The sequence below is a fragment of the Triturus cristatus genome, chromosome 2_2 (genome assembly GCF_964204655.1).
Source record: "Triturus cristatus chromosome 2_2, aTriCri1.1, whole genome shotgun sequence".
NCBI classification, from domain to species: domain Eukaryota; kingdom Metazoa; phylum Chordata; class Amphibia; order Caudata; family Salamandridae; genus Triturus; species Triturus cristatus.
Genome location: NC_140582.1, coordinates 89981342 through 89997084, shown reverse-complemented (window position 1 = coordinate 89997084; position 15743 = coordinate 89981342).

The window sequence follows — 15743 nt, the reverse complement described above, 5'->3', positions numbered from 1 at the left end:
GACCAAGAGAATGGAGACAGAGGTCCACTGGACCACCAGGGATGAGGCGCAGGTGAAACCTGCGGGTGGAGGAGGGCCTCAAACACCAACATTAGTGCAGGGGCTTGGGGGAAGGCCTCACTTAATGGTGGAGCTGTGAGGGAGGGAGAGCAATTTCACTGACAATGACTCAGGAAATAATCCCTACAGGAGGTACTTATCCTTCGTAGTGGAAAAACAAATAGGATGGCTCTACTTAAGGACAGATTCTGTGAAAATAACAGACTAATTATCTAAAGTACCAAAGGAGAAACTCGAAAAAGTACATCAGCTCTTGTAATGTCGCCTGCTCCTCAATCAGCTCAATCACATTAGAATCTATTCAACCTCACCAGACTCTTACAAATTCAGGCTCTAAACCTTGGTCCATTTCATTTTTTTACACACCACTGTAATCTGGAATATGATATTTACTGTTATTGTCATCATCCAAATGCGTCCCCGAAATCAGGATTCCTGCATCCGTTATAGTGTGTGTTTCTTTTTCGGCGTCACTCCTTGTGTATCCCTAAGTACAGGGCAAGGTGGGGACTGCACGCCACCGCCTTACTTATAACGGCCCCAGGAGCGACGTCGGAAAAGAAACACACACCATAACGGATGCAGGAATCCTGATTTCGGTGACGCTTTTGAATCCCTTGGTCTTTCCCTTAAACAGTAGTGGGACGTCGCTAGGAACAGAACCTCCTTTTATGGGTTGGAATTATCACCACAAAACAAATCACTGTCAAGAAAGACATAGCCTTGATAAAGTCACGGGAGATTGCCCATTAGCGACGAAACACGTGTCGGCTGTCGGAAGAACTTGACAATAAAAGAAAGAAAATTACGAAACTTTACTCAACTCTGTTTAATCTTTGCTCACAACGTGCAATCTTACTAGCTTAAATGACTGTTTACATGTGCTGGGGATAATTAATCTCCATTCTTAATCTCATCAGTTCTAAGGAGCCTTCCACATCTGTTAATAGACCTATTATTTTAGACTGGTCCAACTACTTGCTGATCCCTTTCAAACTGCATACTAATCATTGTAAAACATTTGGCCAACTGAAAAAAAGGAATCCATCTGCTTTCAAAATTCTGAAAGTATTATAAATGACCTTTTGAGTGATAAGGCAATGAATGCCTGATGTGTCAACCTTTCAGCAATCATCTACAACCACTGCATGATGGTCTTTCTAGATGATCTATTACTTCTCAGGCAGAAAAAGAATTGCCATTGTAATTGTATTTATATAGGGCTTAGTACCCCTAACGAGGCGCTGAAGCGATTTTCGGTGAGTAGAGACCAAAGCCCTCAGTTCCATGGTTTTTCAGGAATCTTTACATAACAAGATAATTTCCCAACCATTTAGAGAAAATTTGGAGAACATTTTCCTGTGTTGCAAGCCCATATAATCGCAGATGAGCTAGGAATAACTATAAAAAATGAATATTCTCTGAAAAATCCACACATATCAAATCTTTGTTGATAATACTGACAATTGCTCAAAATCCCTCTTTGACTTTACATATGCACCAAATACACCTTCGTCTATCCTCACCTTTGAAGATCCCAAAAGCAAATGTGATGCATTTGTACAATTCTCGTACAAGAATGTAAAGACTATTGAGATCTCTTTTCCTCCAATAACAGATGTTATAAAAATTCCTACCCTAATGTGCAAAGTGTAGTGGGATTGGTCCAACTTCATGGCTCCATCTGTGCATGAACTCCATTCCTAATGTCAGTTCTGTTCAAAGTTGTATTCGACTATCAAAGAGGTAGCCATAAAAGTACAATCATATAAAATTTAAAGGACAAATTAAAAAGACAGATACAATCATAATTAAAAACATTTAATTTTTTATATTATATCAAGGGACCTTCTCTCACATCATTATTATTGCATATAGTAAGATCAACTACCAATTTTATAATATTGTTTCAGTTCTATTTTACTATATTCTGATATTTCTCCTCACGTTAATTGCTTTTAAAATGAACAGGGCAACACTGTAACATATCAATGGATCACCTAATGTCAACAGGAACTTCATAGCCACTTTATGTGACCTAATATTATGGGTGACAAACAATGGTTTGAGATAAAAACATCAAAAATTCTGTTAAAGATTACAAAACAACATAAAGTGAAATGTGCTCTGTTTACTTTTGTTATCGCACAGGCATAATACCTCATCAGACGGAGGAGTCCTCATTTTTGGAAAGGCTACAAGGTGATGAACGATGCCACATCTCAGTCTTACTAGCACAAAGCGGTGCTGGGCAAAGGTCACATATGACAGATAATTATTGACACACGCCTCTAGGTTGTTAGATATGTACCAGGCAACAGTAGATTTATTCCTCTCGTCCTTAGATCTCAGATCCAACCTATATCGTAAATAGGTGTCTCTGATCTCCCTGTTTGTATAGGACATTCCTAATGTCAAACGGAGAGAATTTAAGTGTATTATATGTAGAACTCCCGGTTTTATGGTATTTATTTTTTTGACATTTCCGTATGTATTTATCCATATTTATTTTTGTCAACTTTATCTGTATTTATCCATATTTATTATGGGTTTTGTGAAAAAATAAAGCCAAAACTGGCATATTTCAGCATTTATTTAATCAATAAATATGCAGTCATGTTTGAATGCCTGCCAGGTTTCAGTGATACGAACACCTGTAGAAGATAAATCAATGCACTTATTTGAAAATATCCACATTCCAGCATCAGCCTTGTACATATCGACTGCTGTTTAAGCCTCTTTACTAAAATCCCTTTCTTTTTTAACCCCCTTACCTATCAATCCACACAGTTATTAGCTTGGCAGTCATGGCAAAGTGTATTTAGGATCACTCAAAAATTACCCAATTTCAGTTTTTATCCACATTTAAAAATACATACAGACAAGAAAATAAAAGGTTTTCTGTCTGCATTTATCTGTAAAAATCAGTAAAAACGGAAAACAGGGAGCCTTAATTATATAGTATGGCTGTGCAGCCTTACCATGGAATACACTTTCGAAAACTGTTGTGGGTCCAATCAGGCTTGTTTGCGCACTCATAAGCTTAACCCTGGGTAGCTATGGCTTAGAGAAGCAAGGCTTGAACAAAGTAACTAATGTAAAGCATTTAACAATACCAAACAACAAAATAAGAAAGCAACTCAACACAAAAAGAAACACAACACTAATTTATAAAAATAGATTATATTTTTATGAATGTTTAGTTTGTGAGATGGGCAAAATCAACCAGAGGGTTCCATAGATACGGGTTATTAAAGAAACTTAATTTTTACTCCTGCTGCAAATAAGCACTGGCAACCGTAAAGTTCATAAACTTTTTAAAAGTTTGTAAACGTTAGTTCGACTGCTTCAGCCCAGCTTCGGTGATCAAATTCAAAAGAAAGGTCTGGGCGGCCATTGGGGTGGATTTGGACAATTACCTCGCCACCAGAGCATTTTCTAGTCCAGTTCCACACTTTACAGCATTCTCGCCATAGACATCAATGGAAAGGTACTGATGTTGAGGATACAAGAGATGAAGATGCCTAAGGCTGCTCCGGGTACTGTGTGGTTAACAGGGGTGCCTTTGTGGTTATTTCTCTGTCTACGGGTCAGGTGGGGTGACTTTGGCCACAGAAGTGAGGGTCACTCAAAGTCCTCTTTGAGTCCGTAGAAGGGCGGCTGCGGCTGGTCTCCGTTGACGGGGGTCCCTGCTAAACTCTTTGGTGGGGGCTGGTGTCACTCTTGGCTGACCAATCTGGACTCAGATGACACTTCTGGGTCCGGCTGACATGGGTACAACTTTTAGCCTTTGAGGATTGGTCTCTTGGGGCACCCGATAGCATCTAGCAGCAAATCTTCTGCGGTGGTATACATTTACCACTGTGGCCTAGTTCAGCTGTGCTGACCCTGGTGCAGGTTCCAGGGGGTCAGTCCACTGTTACCTTGAGCCACTCCTTTGGTCTGGGGCATGACTTTTCCCAGAGCCAGGAGCCACAGGCACACTCCTCTCTTTGCTAGTTTAAGATGGCACAGGTGCAGTCCAGCAGACAGTGTACCTCTCTTTGTGCAGTCCAGGTGGCAGCAGGGCAGTTCTTCTTCCATCCTGGTTCGAGTTCCCATGTGATCTGAGTTGGAGGGTGCCAGGGGAAACATATATATTTATACACACTTGAGAGGGAGGGACAAGGAGCATAGAAGATGAGAAAGGGTTAGGTCCTGTACCGATGCTCCTGGATAAAGTACACGTACAAAAGAGGTTGCAGTTCCTAAGAAAAACAGTGCCACTATGGTCTACTGTAAGATCTGCCCCGGAAGTTCCAAGTCGGAAACCTAGGGTGCCGCCAGAGTCGCCGGTGGACTCTGGCGGCACCCTAGGTTTCCGACTTGGAACTTCCGGGGCAGATCTGTAGCCCCTGCCCCAGACGGTCGATACCCGGTACTGTCCGGACCCTGACTTCTGCGGGTTCGACGCCAAGGACACGAATAAGACGTGCTCCTTTGTTCTATGTTGGGATTATAGGTTATTCCCCTTTTTTGTCCTAAATCCCCCCCTTCTTTTGTTTAATTCTTCCACTAAGGTCCTGACGAAGCGCTAAGGATCCACTAGGGACCTAGGGCAGCGCGAAACATGTTGACCACCCCTTTTACACCCTCTCTCTCACCTTAACCTTCACTCATACGGGTTGAGAGCAGTGGGGCTTACCTACATCTAGCCGTCCCCTACTCAGAGTGTCACTTATACACTATCCCCCGTTACATTTTAATAGACCCCACGGACCCACTAATAAATTGTCCGGGTACCACAGGGTCTTTTTATCCTCACCACCACACTGGTTTCTTTCAAAACCACCCCACATACCCGCACGCACAACTACGGCGACTCCACAAAAAGATCTCCGATAAAGAGCCCTTCTGAAGGGCCCGTGAGGGACTGCAGCGCCACCCCCACGAGTAGCACCGCCCGATGATGATGCTTTGCACCCGCAAGGGTGTGTGAGGGCACTTCTAGTACCACCTTGGAGTATCCGGTCACCACAACACTTTTATCCTCGAACCTTATCCCCAGCTCACCTCACTTTTACTTTTGCCTTACAGTAGACCATAGTGGCACTGTTTTTCTTAGGATCTGCTTCCTCTTTTGTACGTGAAACATATATATTCACAGAAAGATCCCTAGGAGCATGATGCTGTCATTAGCCAATAAGCTACCAGGTCACCTCAATCTTAGTGACGACTTTCTGGCTATGTGTGGCATCTAGCAATGCCAGAGTGCACTATTCTGTCCCCTCTGAAGATGTCGGGACCCTTCCTCAGATATTAGGAGCTTGGAAGCCAATGGGAAAACTGGTTTGGGCACTGGGTTTCACTCACTTTTGCTGTCTCCAGCCTGTCTACCTGAACAAAGGACAGCCCCTCAGGAGTGTGAACGCCATCTGCATACCAAATGTGGCTTCGCCTTTGAAGCTCACCTTTTACGCTAACACCCTGAGTGGCTTTCTCTGAAGGGGCGGTAATACCTCACTCTGTCGTAGGCTGCTATTGGTCCTAAGCCTGTTAGTCATTCATACTACTCCCCAGGTGGGCAGAATGCTGTCTGTTGTCCAATGCCTGTGTGAGGCTACAGGACACCCGGGTCACAGAGTGGCAACTTTCTAAACATTGTATTTCTTTAATTGTGGTAGTAAATAAGACCTGGGCATCAGGTCGGGTTTAATGCCATGATTAATTTGATAACTTACAGTACCAAGCTAGGTAGTCTCATTCATAAGTTAGCCAGGCTGAGGGGTCAGCCGGTAATCCTGTGTTAGCTAATGGGGCTACTATCCTTTCCCCAGCAAAACAATAATTTAGAAGTGTTGTTGTTACGACATAAATAAAACACATATCTTAATAATATACAGCTCCCTAACTTAGGGCTTTATAGGCCTTCCTAAGAGGAGACTTACATTCATTATTAAGGAAAGTGGTGGCTTTGCCATTAGTTTAAATGTCAAAGTCTAATTAGCAGTGTTACCACTGCCCTTCCAGTCTGCAGTAGTAGGCTGGGAGCCATTTTGTACATTTTCACACACACTGTGGCACACACAGTGTTGCAGCCCTGAGTGGACACTCTGTCTTACATGCCCTCGGTACCATATACTAGGTACTAATTAATAAGTCAGTCCTTGCCATTTGGTGATAGCCGAATCAACGTATACTTTGTAATGGGTGAGAACACTGGCACTGAGGTCTGATTAGCAGGCCTCATTGCATTCTCAGAGTCGATAAATCCGAAGCATCAGTCCAAAATTGTGGGGGTGAACATGCAAAAAGAGTCATTTCCTTACAGAAACCTTTAAACCACTTCACTGATACGGTGCCTGGAAGATTGTGAAGACTTTGCGTGGCGGATCTTACCTTACTGGACACTGTTAATTAACTCTTCAATCTCACAAAATCAGCCAGTTCTGACTTCTTATAAAGAAGACTTCCACAGATGTAAAGGATTTTAACACCTTTTAGCCGATCTCTGGCCTACATTTCCTAGGAAAGCTATGAGAAAGTTGTGCCTCTAAAGCTCGTGGGACACATCATGATCCGTAATCTCAATGATTGTCAAGCTTGCTTCTGACAGAGTGCCAGCCGAAGCTGCCTTACTCCAAGTTGTTGACTCATTGACTCTGGAAACTCATTCCTACTCGTGTTCCAAGATGCTTGCTGCATTTGACATGGTCCATTACTCTCTATTAGTCAACATTCTTAAAGAGAGAATGGTCACTGAAGGAGTTGTTCTCAATTGGTTTCCTTTCTACCTGTCCAATCAGGGATAAGCAGTTAAGCTCTCTCTCAAACTTGGAGAAGATACTACTGGGTGTTCCTTAACGCTCTATGCTTTCACATACCCTGTTCAATCTCTACATTAAACATCTCATGGTCATTCTCAAGAACTCCAACAATATGCTGATGACAGTCAGCTGCAACTAAATGTTTGCTCCCCTAGTATCCTCACTATCCTCTCTAAAACTCCAGAGTCCGTTCAAAGCTGGATGTCCACCCACAATCTAAAATTTTACTGTCAAAAAAACTAATTTTTGTTCATTTCATTCAAGAAATCCAACATATTGGTGCAGATGTAGATCAACTATTTCCAATTCCTTGAATGCCACTCCACTATGGTTAACAATGCCAAATCACCAGGAAACCTCCTCAGTAGAAAATGTAAACTCCAGTCTCAAATCAATGTCACGGCCAGAAGTGTTTGCTTTCTTCTCAGATCACCCTGCGATATTGCACAGTTTATGCACGAAGAAGGTCTGAATTCCCTTGTTCAAGCTCTTGCCCTGTCCATGCTTGATTACTGCAACCCACCCCTCACAGGTGGCTTACAGAGAGCCTACCATGCCCCTCTCAAAGCAGTGTTAATGGCTGCAGTTCATTTTGTCTCTTAAAGCAAGTTTTTACTCCTTTGCTTTTAGCACTACAATGGCTTCCCATTAAAGCTAGGACTCAAGTTAGCATGCATTAATGACAAATCTCTACGCACAGTGACCCACAGTGATCTGACTGATAAGCTAAAACTCTCAGGGAGTCAAAGCCACTTTCACAGTTATAATTCACTTATACTAGAACCCCCTGCATTTTAATGGGGCAAGGCCAGCTTTAGGGCAGTGCAAATGGTGCAGTCGCACTGGGCGCTGACCTGAGGAGAGGGTGTTGACCTCGGGGAGAGGGGTGCTGTGTTTAGCAATAAAGTACCATTTAAAAACACCTGCGGCAGAGTTCCTTTTGTGTCAGCTTTCAGGCACCAATACAAATATCAAGATAACTCTTGGGGTTAATGTTCCTGCTAGAAAGCGAGATTGGAGTTTTATCTAGTGTCAGTTTTGACTCTCCATAAAGTAGCGCAGAGGGTTAATATGCCTTCTGCAAAGAACGTGTACCGTGCAGATCACCGATCCTTATTTTATTTGCATAGCTGAGTAGATTATTGCTTTTGTCAGAGATCCTTTTGTTACCACAGATCATAAGTACAGCCCTAATATAGAACTGTGACTCTTAAGAACTGTCATCAAAGAGTTGCATGCAAACTGCATAAAATAGGTAGGATTTTGTTTCCCAGCCCGAGTTCTTTTATTATCTATTCATGATGTTACTAAAAGATTTGGCTAGATATACATTCTTACTAGTAAAGCCAACCTTTACCAGTGCATTAAAACAAATTAAATGCAAGTAAGAGAGGGTCTATGGAGAGATGAGGGGCATTATTGCCCGGTAGTAGTGAGGGAATCCGAGGAGGTCCTGGAAGGGGGGGGGGGCGCAAAAATGTATTGTCACACCTGGCACCTCTAGCACTAAAATCGTCCATGTAATGAAGAAACTAGGTTTCAATCTTTCTCTGACATCTTTATTTCAACCTTGAAGGAATACATTTACCGTCCTCCTGCCTGAATGCTCTTAATTGTATTTTATTTTATTTATTTCAACTCCCCCAAATGCTTCACTATTAATGTATACTGCTTTTATCTTCTCTTCTCACCACCTTGTCACACACTGTTATTGCTTCCTTGTGTTATAGGATAACAGGTCATGATCTCTTGCAAGATAGGGTTTTTTCCTTATTTTATACATTGTGCAGTGCTATAAAGCCCTTGAGCCATATTCCTGTAATATAAAATAGCGTAAATAAAAAGGAAATGAAATGGAATGAAACATACTCCCAAAGGAGACTCAGAGGCAAATCCGACCAAAGTCAAAAAGGATGTCATTGGCTCCACTTTTGACAGGGTAGGCGGAGCCTGCTTCCAGACTGATATTAAGACCAACTTCAGATATTCAGAATCGAAGGCCGGGGAGCCAACACCAGAGTTGGTTCTGAGACTGAAGCTGTGCTGCTAGATGCCAAAGACATCACATCAATCTCCTAGTGAGCCGACCATGGTGTCTCAGATGGAGCTTTGCTTTTCAAATGCCTTAACCTGTTCACCCCTTTAACATATCCAGGCTTTGGGAAGCTGAGGTGTTTGTAGATAGGCTTGAAAACTGGCAGAGGCTCCAACGAAGAAGATGATTCCTGTCTCCCTCCATTGCTTATCCATGCCAAGACTTGAACTTGTCCTTTATTTAAGTTTATTAGCACATTTCACAGACTTGAGAGAGAATGGCATACAAAGCTTGGTCTGACTCTCTCTCAGTTCTCCAGGGAGCATCCTTTGGCATAGAGCACATATACCAAAATCATTTTCCTTGCCAGGACACCAAATGAAAAAGCCATGAGAGGGGGGGCGTGGTTAGCGCCCGAAGAGAATGGCGGCGCCGACGTGAGGGCTCCGTCCGAGCCGGAGCTTGCAGGCGGTTCGCGAGTTCCACGCGAGTCGCGAAGGGAAGCTATTATCCTCTGAACATGCCGGGAATGCCATAAACTTCTTTCTGCCGCTGTGGCGGCATTATTTGTGACTGTGCTGCTTTTATTTGTCTCGGTCGCGGCTCAGTAACGGCCGCGGCCGCCATTTTGTTTTTTATACACCCAGGCTCTCTTCAGCAGCGCGCTTCACCGCGCATTGACATTATGGCTATTTGGATGTCTGCACATCGTTCCCAGCTCCACTAGCGACGCAGATGGCACATTCCTGCATTTTTAGGTTACTTTATTACTATTTTTATGGCTTTCTTGTGATTTACTGATATCTCTTGTTCTCCTTCAGCCCGGCAGCCATTTTGAGATTTCACTGTACTCCTCTCAGCTCTTGATATTTTTCCTCCCTGGCCTGGCATATTACTCTCTTTTTATTTTTATTTTTTCGTGTTCTTGGTATTTTGTGAAGCGTATGTTTCGCTTCCAGTAGCATTGTATGCTCCCAGTGCCTTGGCACTTCAAGCTGCGTCGATGGCTGATTGTTCCACCAAAGTCCATAAGCGCAATTATATTAAAAATTCCAAGCTTTTCACGGAACTGGCCCATCTAGAAGCCTCTCAGCCCCCTTCCTTCATTGAGATGTCGTCGCAAATGGATCCCTCTTCACAGTCTTCAGCGAAAACGATGTCTAAAAGGTTGAAGAAAGATCCACCTTCGCCTCCCAAGTCCTCTCCGACTATCTCGATGGAGCTACTTCTTGATGAGATACGGGCCCTCCGCCCTTTTATGGAGGAAACCAACGCCAAATTACAGGTTCTTACTGACAATTGGGCTCTGATGGATGATAGAGTGTCGTCAGTGGAACGCGATGTCTCCTCTCTCCAAGACTCTGCTGCCAAGGTCACCCATCTGCACACACAGATCTCCTCTCTCCAGAAGCAGGTGGAGGACTTAGAAAATCGAAATAGGCGCAACAATCTTCGCCTTTACGGCCTGGTGGAAGGATGCGAGGGGAGTGATTCCATTACCTTTTTCAAGTCTTTTCTTCCTAAGCTTTTGCACTTGCCCGAAGACACAATGCTCAATATCCAACGCACCCACAGGCTTGGGCGAGCGCCCACCTCCATTTCTGTGCCAGGAAAGCCTAGAGGTGTAATAATGTATTTCCTGGAGTACATAGATCTCCTTAAAGTTCTTTCAGCTGCCAGAGCCCTTCCCCGCCTCACATGGTCGGGCTCCACTTTTGCGCAAGATTATGCCAGAGCCACTGCAAATCGCCGCAAGGCCTTTTTGGACATGAGACCTGACCTTCGCTCCATTGGTGCTAGATACGGTCTCTTTCATCCTTGCTTATTCAAAGTCACCTACAATAATAAAACTACGACATATAAAGACCCCACACGACTTCGGAGCTTCCTGAACTCTTGCGGCCAGACCAACATGGAGCTTTCTGAACCTTCTTCCTCTCTCCCACCGTGACTCTCTCCGAAGTTGTAGTATATTATTCCAGTTTTATGTATTGCTGAGTTTTCTAACTCAAATGTTCTTAAGCATGTATTTTTCCTGATGAGTTTTTGCTGTTTATCGCATTATTTGTCATTCGCGTTGTAATTTCTTGGCTCACCTTATCCATTGTTTGTTGTGCTTCTGTCATTTGTTCTCCCCTAACTTCATTATCTTCCTTCCCTCATAGCTTATGATCCCATGCTCCGTTTTGTTCCTCTGGTCGGATGTCTCACGGACCCCGAGTGCCTTGCCTTCTCTAGTTGGTTCTACCTCCCTCTCCTTGTCTCCATATACGTCTCTGTTTGTTCCCGTTCCTGATCGTCTCTTCCCTAGCCTACCCCATGTAAGTATCCCTCATACCTTTCTGGGAATGTTTGTTCTTGCCTTGTACCATTTGATTTTGATTTATCTTTTTATGTTTTCAGGTTCATTGGTATCAATATCTTCTGTGCAACCTTTCTCTTATTTTCTTTCTTTTTTCCTCTTTCTCCTCACTCTTCACTGCCTCATTTGGCCATGCTTTTCTTTCCTTGTCCATTTTTCCCCCCAACCACTTCATTTCCCCCTTGACTCATATTTTTATTCCTTTTCCTCTAGCCGTCCTTTCTTTCATCCTATTTCTACATTGATCTCTACACGCATGTCCTTCTTCCTCTTTTATTGGACCTTTCTTATTACTGTCTTTAGACTTCATTTTATCATTTCACTGATTTTAGTAGCACTCTGGTTCTCTTTTATATTTATGGTACCTTTTAATCTTCTCTTAATCTTCTTTCTCTGGTTCATTCTATTTCCTCTTTACTCTTTCATTCCTTGTTCTTCTAGATACATTTTTCTCTCAACTTTTTCCTTACATCTGTTTTTTTGCGTCAATTTTGATACTGTTGCCTTTTATTCTTCCCCTTTTGCTATCGCTCACGTTTTCGAGTACCTTCTTCTTTTCCTTTACTTCAGCGTGTCTCCACTGGTTTTTCTTTGTTCTTTTTGTCTTCTCTCCTTCTCATGGGTTTTTCTCTCATTAGTCATGTTATTCACGTTTTTTGTAGATAAGTTACTGCTATGTCACTGAATATATTGTCATGAAATGTGAAGGGTATTAATTCTCCGATTAAGCGTCAACGGATTTTATCACACCTAGCCAAGTTGAATGTTGATATTGCATTCCTCCAAGAAACGCATTTAGCTGATGTAGAATCTGTTAAGCTTAAACGTGGATGGGTGGGTGAACTGTTTTACTCGCAGGGTGATGGCAAACGAAATGGTGTGGCAATCCTTTGTCACAAGTCTCTCCCCTTTCAGGTCCTTACCCATGAATTGGATGCTTCTGGTCGATGGGTTTATGCCAAGCTATCACTCAGAGGTGTTCCACTCTCTCTCCTCAATGTTTAAGGCCCAACCTCGGATGAACCTTCTTTTTGGGCTGACTTCTCTCCACTCTTAACTAAATTTATGGACCATAATTTTATTTTGGCGGGGGATTGTAATCAACCGCTCGATCCCTTTATCGATAGGGTATCTATGGCCCCCCATATTCCCAACAAACCTCATAAGCTGTTCAGCCATGCGATTTCGCAGCATAAGCTAGTAGACTCCTGGCGCCTTTGTAATCCAAAATTACGGGAGTACACTTTTTATTCTCCCTGCCACCACTCCCAGTCACGACTTGACTATATCTTTGTCTCCCACAACCTCGCTCAATCACTTTTACACTCTGAGATAGGCCCGATACTGCTTTCTGATCATGCTCCTGTTCTTACAAGTGTTGATGTATTCCCTAAAATTGCTGGCCCTAGAAGATGGAGCTTTAACAACTCCCTCCTTGCTGATCCCACGTTTACAACCACCTTCACTTCCTTTATTGATGAATTTTTTCTGATTAATGACGACGCTACTCTCCCTGATCATACTATCTGGGATGCTTTTAAAGCGGCTGCTCGTGACTTTATTATTAGTTACGTTGCGGACAAACGCAAGACTGCACGACGGTTCACCAAAAACCTCCTTTCTGATATTAAGAAATTAGAACATGCATATTTCACCTCTCATTCTGCTGATAGCTTGACAGCCCTTGTTGCTGCAAAAATGAAATTCAATGAGAAGTCTACGGAGGACGCCTCCTTGTACTTGTTGAAGTCTACTGCTAAATTTTATGGGGGTAAGAACAAAGCAGGAAAGCTCTTAGCTAATTATTTGAAGATTAAGCATAATAAGTTAAATATTGAATCCGTATATGATTCTGATGATACCTTGAAACACACGGATGCTGATATTCTTGCTGAATTTGCACGCTTTTATGAGACTCTGTATACATCTGAAACTCAAGCCTCTCCCAACTCCCTTGCACGTTTTTTCTCCACCATTCACACACCTTCCAATTTCCCCCTTGATCTCTCCTCTTTAGAATCTGACGTCACACAAAAGGAATTACTCACTGCACTGCAACATCTCAAACCCAACAAGGCTCCTGGCCCTGACGGTTTTACTGTCGAATTTTACCTTCACTTTTCTAAGTTGTTGATTCCACGACTGCACTCCCTTCTTCATACTTTTATTGCTCACGGTGCCTCCTCAGGGACGTTTTCGGATGCTCATATATGCCTAATACCTAAGCCTGGAAAGGACGCAAAATATTGCAAAAATTACCGGCCCATATCCTTAGTCAATATCGACTACAAACTTTTCGCTAAAGCATTGGCGATTCGATTGGACCACCTTCTCCCCGATCTTCTAGGTGAAGAGCAATCTGGGTTTGTCAAGGGCCGACATATTACGGACAACACTAGACTTTTATTTAACATCCTGTCAAAATCCTCCCGTTGTCAGCACTCTCTTGCAGCGATTGCCCTTGACGCCGAAAAGGCGTTTGATCGGGTTGAGTGGCGCTATCTATTTCACACCCTTGCTTGGTTTGGTTTTGGCCCTAGATTTATCTCTTTAGTTTCCCTGTTATACTCACATCCCAGAGCCGCAGTATTCGTGAATGGTCAAATTTCCTCTTATTTTGATCTAGGCAGAGGCATTCGTCAGGGTTGCCCTTTGTCCCCCTTTCTCTTTAACCTTGCTTTAGAACCTTTTTTGTCTAGGTTGCATCATAATCCCACCATCCATGGTTTCCAGATTGCAGACTCTCATATTAAACTCGCTGCTTATGCAGATGATATTTTACTTTTTCTTTCCAACCCTGCAGAATCTATTCCTGCTTTCCTGAACGAAGTCCGAAATTATTCCTCTATCTCTGGGTATAAGCTTAATCATGACAAATGTGAGATCCTTCCCTTGACCAAATTTACTTTCAAACAAGAATTTAGTGATTCTCAGTTCACTTGGTGTTCCTCCCATATTAAATATCTGGGTTTATATATTACCTCCTCCATTTCGGACACTGTCTCTTTATGTATGTCCAAATGCGTACAAAAGATTGCAGATCTCACTGCAAGGTGGCATCCTTTATACCTATCCTGGTGGGGTCGTCTCAACACTATTAAAATGATGATCTCTCCTATTATTCTCTATACGCTCTCCAATATCCCAGTACCCATCCCAACGAAATTCTTTACAAAGATCAACTCCACGTTATCCTCATTCTTATGGAATTCCAAAAAACCCAGGATGTCTCTTGCCAGACTTATCCGTCCTGCCTCTGAGGGTGGTGTCAACTTTCCTGACTTCCCTGCATATCAGAAGGCCTTCTTATTACGTCAAGCTTCCCTCTGGATACAAGATCCCACTTCCCCTTGCCCTCTATGGCTTAAGGTTGAACGTACTCTCCTAGCTCCGTTTTCTTTTGCAGAATATCTTGCTTTTTCCCGTAAACCCTCTCTGATTCCCACTTCTATTCACAAGTATACTCTTAAGCTTTTATTGTCTGCTGCCCCTGGTCCCCCTACAACCGTCGCTGATTTCCTCTCCTCCACCATTTGGCATAATAAATATCTCTTAATTGGTCGTAAGCCCTTTTATTGGAAATCTTGGAGAATCCGAGGTTTGATTTGGATCTCGCAGCTCTTCTCTGGCTCCACCTTTATCTCTTTTCCTGAGCTCCGTTCTTCCTTTGGCTTACCCCTATCCTTGCTCTCCAAATATCTTCTACTTAAAGCTGCCGTCCTGGAGGTTCACGAGCGACTCTCGGTTTCTCCTCCCACCCCTGATCCGCACATCCCTATTTTTCAACTTCATTCTCTCCTGCGTACTATCCCCAAAGCGTCTCTTATCTATAAATACCTTCACACACATGGGTTACTCAGGCCTAAATCCAAGGTTGAATTTCAGTGGGAAAATGATCTCGAAATAGATTGGCCGATATCTCTATGGGACAAAATCTGGACAAAACTACGTAAAACTTCCAGAGCGGCTTCCTTGACACAATCCTTATTTTTTATTTACAACAGATTACTTCACACTCCTTCTACACTAAACAAGCGATTTCCTAATACCCCAGACAAATGCTGGTCGTGTGGCTCTCCCAATGCTACTTTACTTCACATGATATTTCTTTGTAAGCATGTGCATGATTTTTGGCTACAGGTGTGGGCTCAAGTCAACGTTATTTTTCATACCTGTATTCCTTTTTCTCTCACTCACCTTTTCCTGGGTAGTTTATCCCCTAGCTGGGATAATGTAGATATGTATGTTCGCATTGTTGATTTGTTATTGGCTGTTGCCTTTCAGCAGATTACTGTTAATTGGAAAAATACGTCCAATATTTCTTTCAAAGCGTGGTGGTACAATGTCTGTTACAATCATAGACTCGATAATGCCTTTGTTTTTCCTGTCCAATTAGCAGCTAGACGTGCGGACCTATGGCTCCCCATTACGCTATATTTAGATAATTGTGTTGCCCGTTCCTCTCGTCCATCGCCTGCTC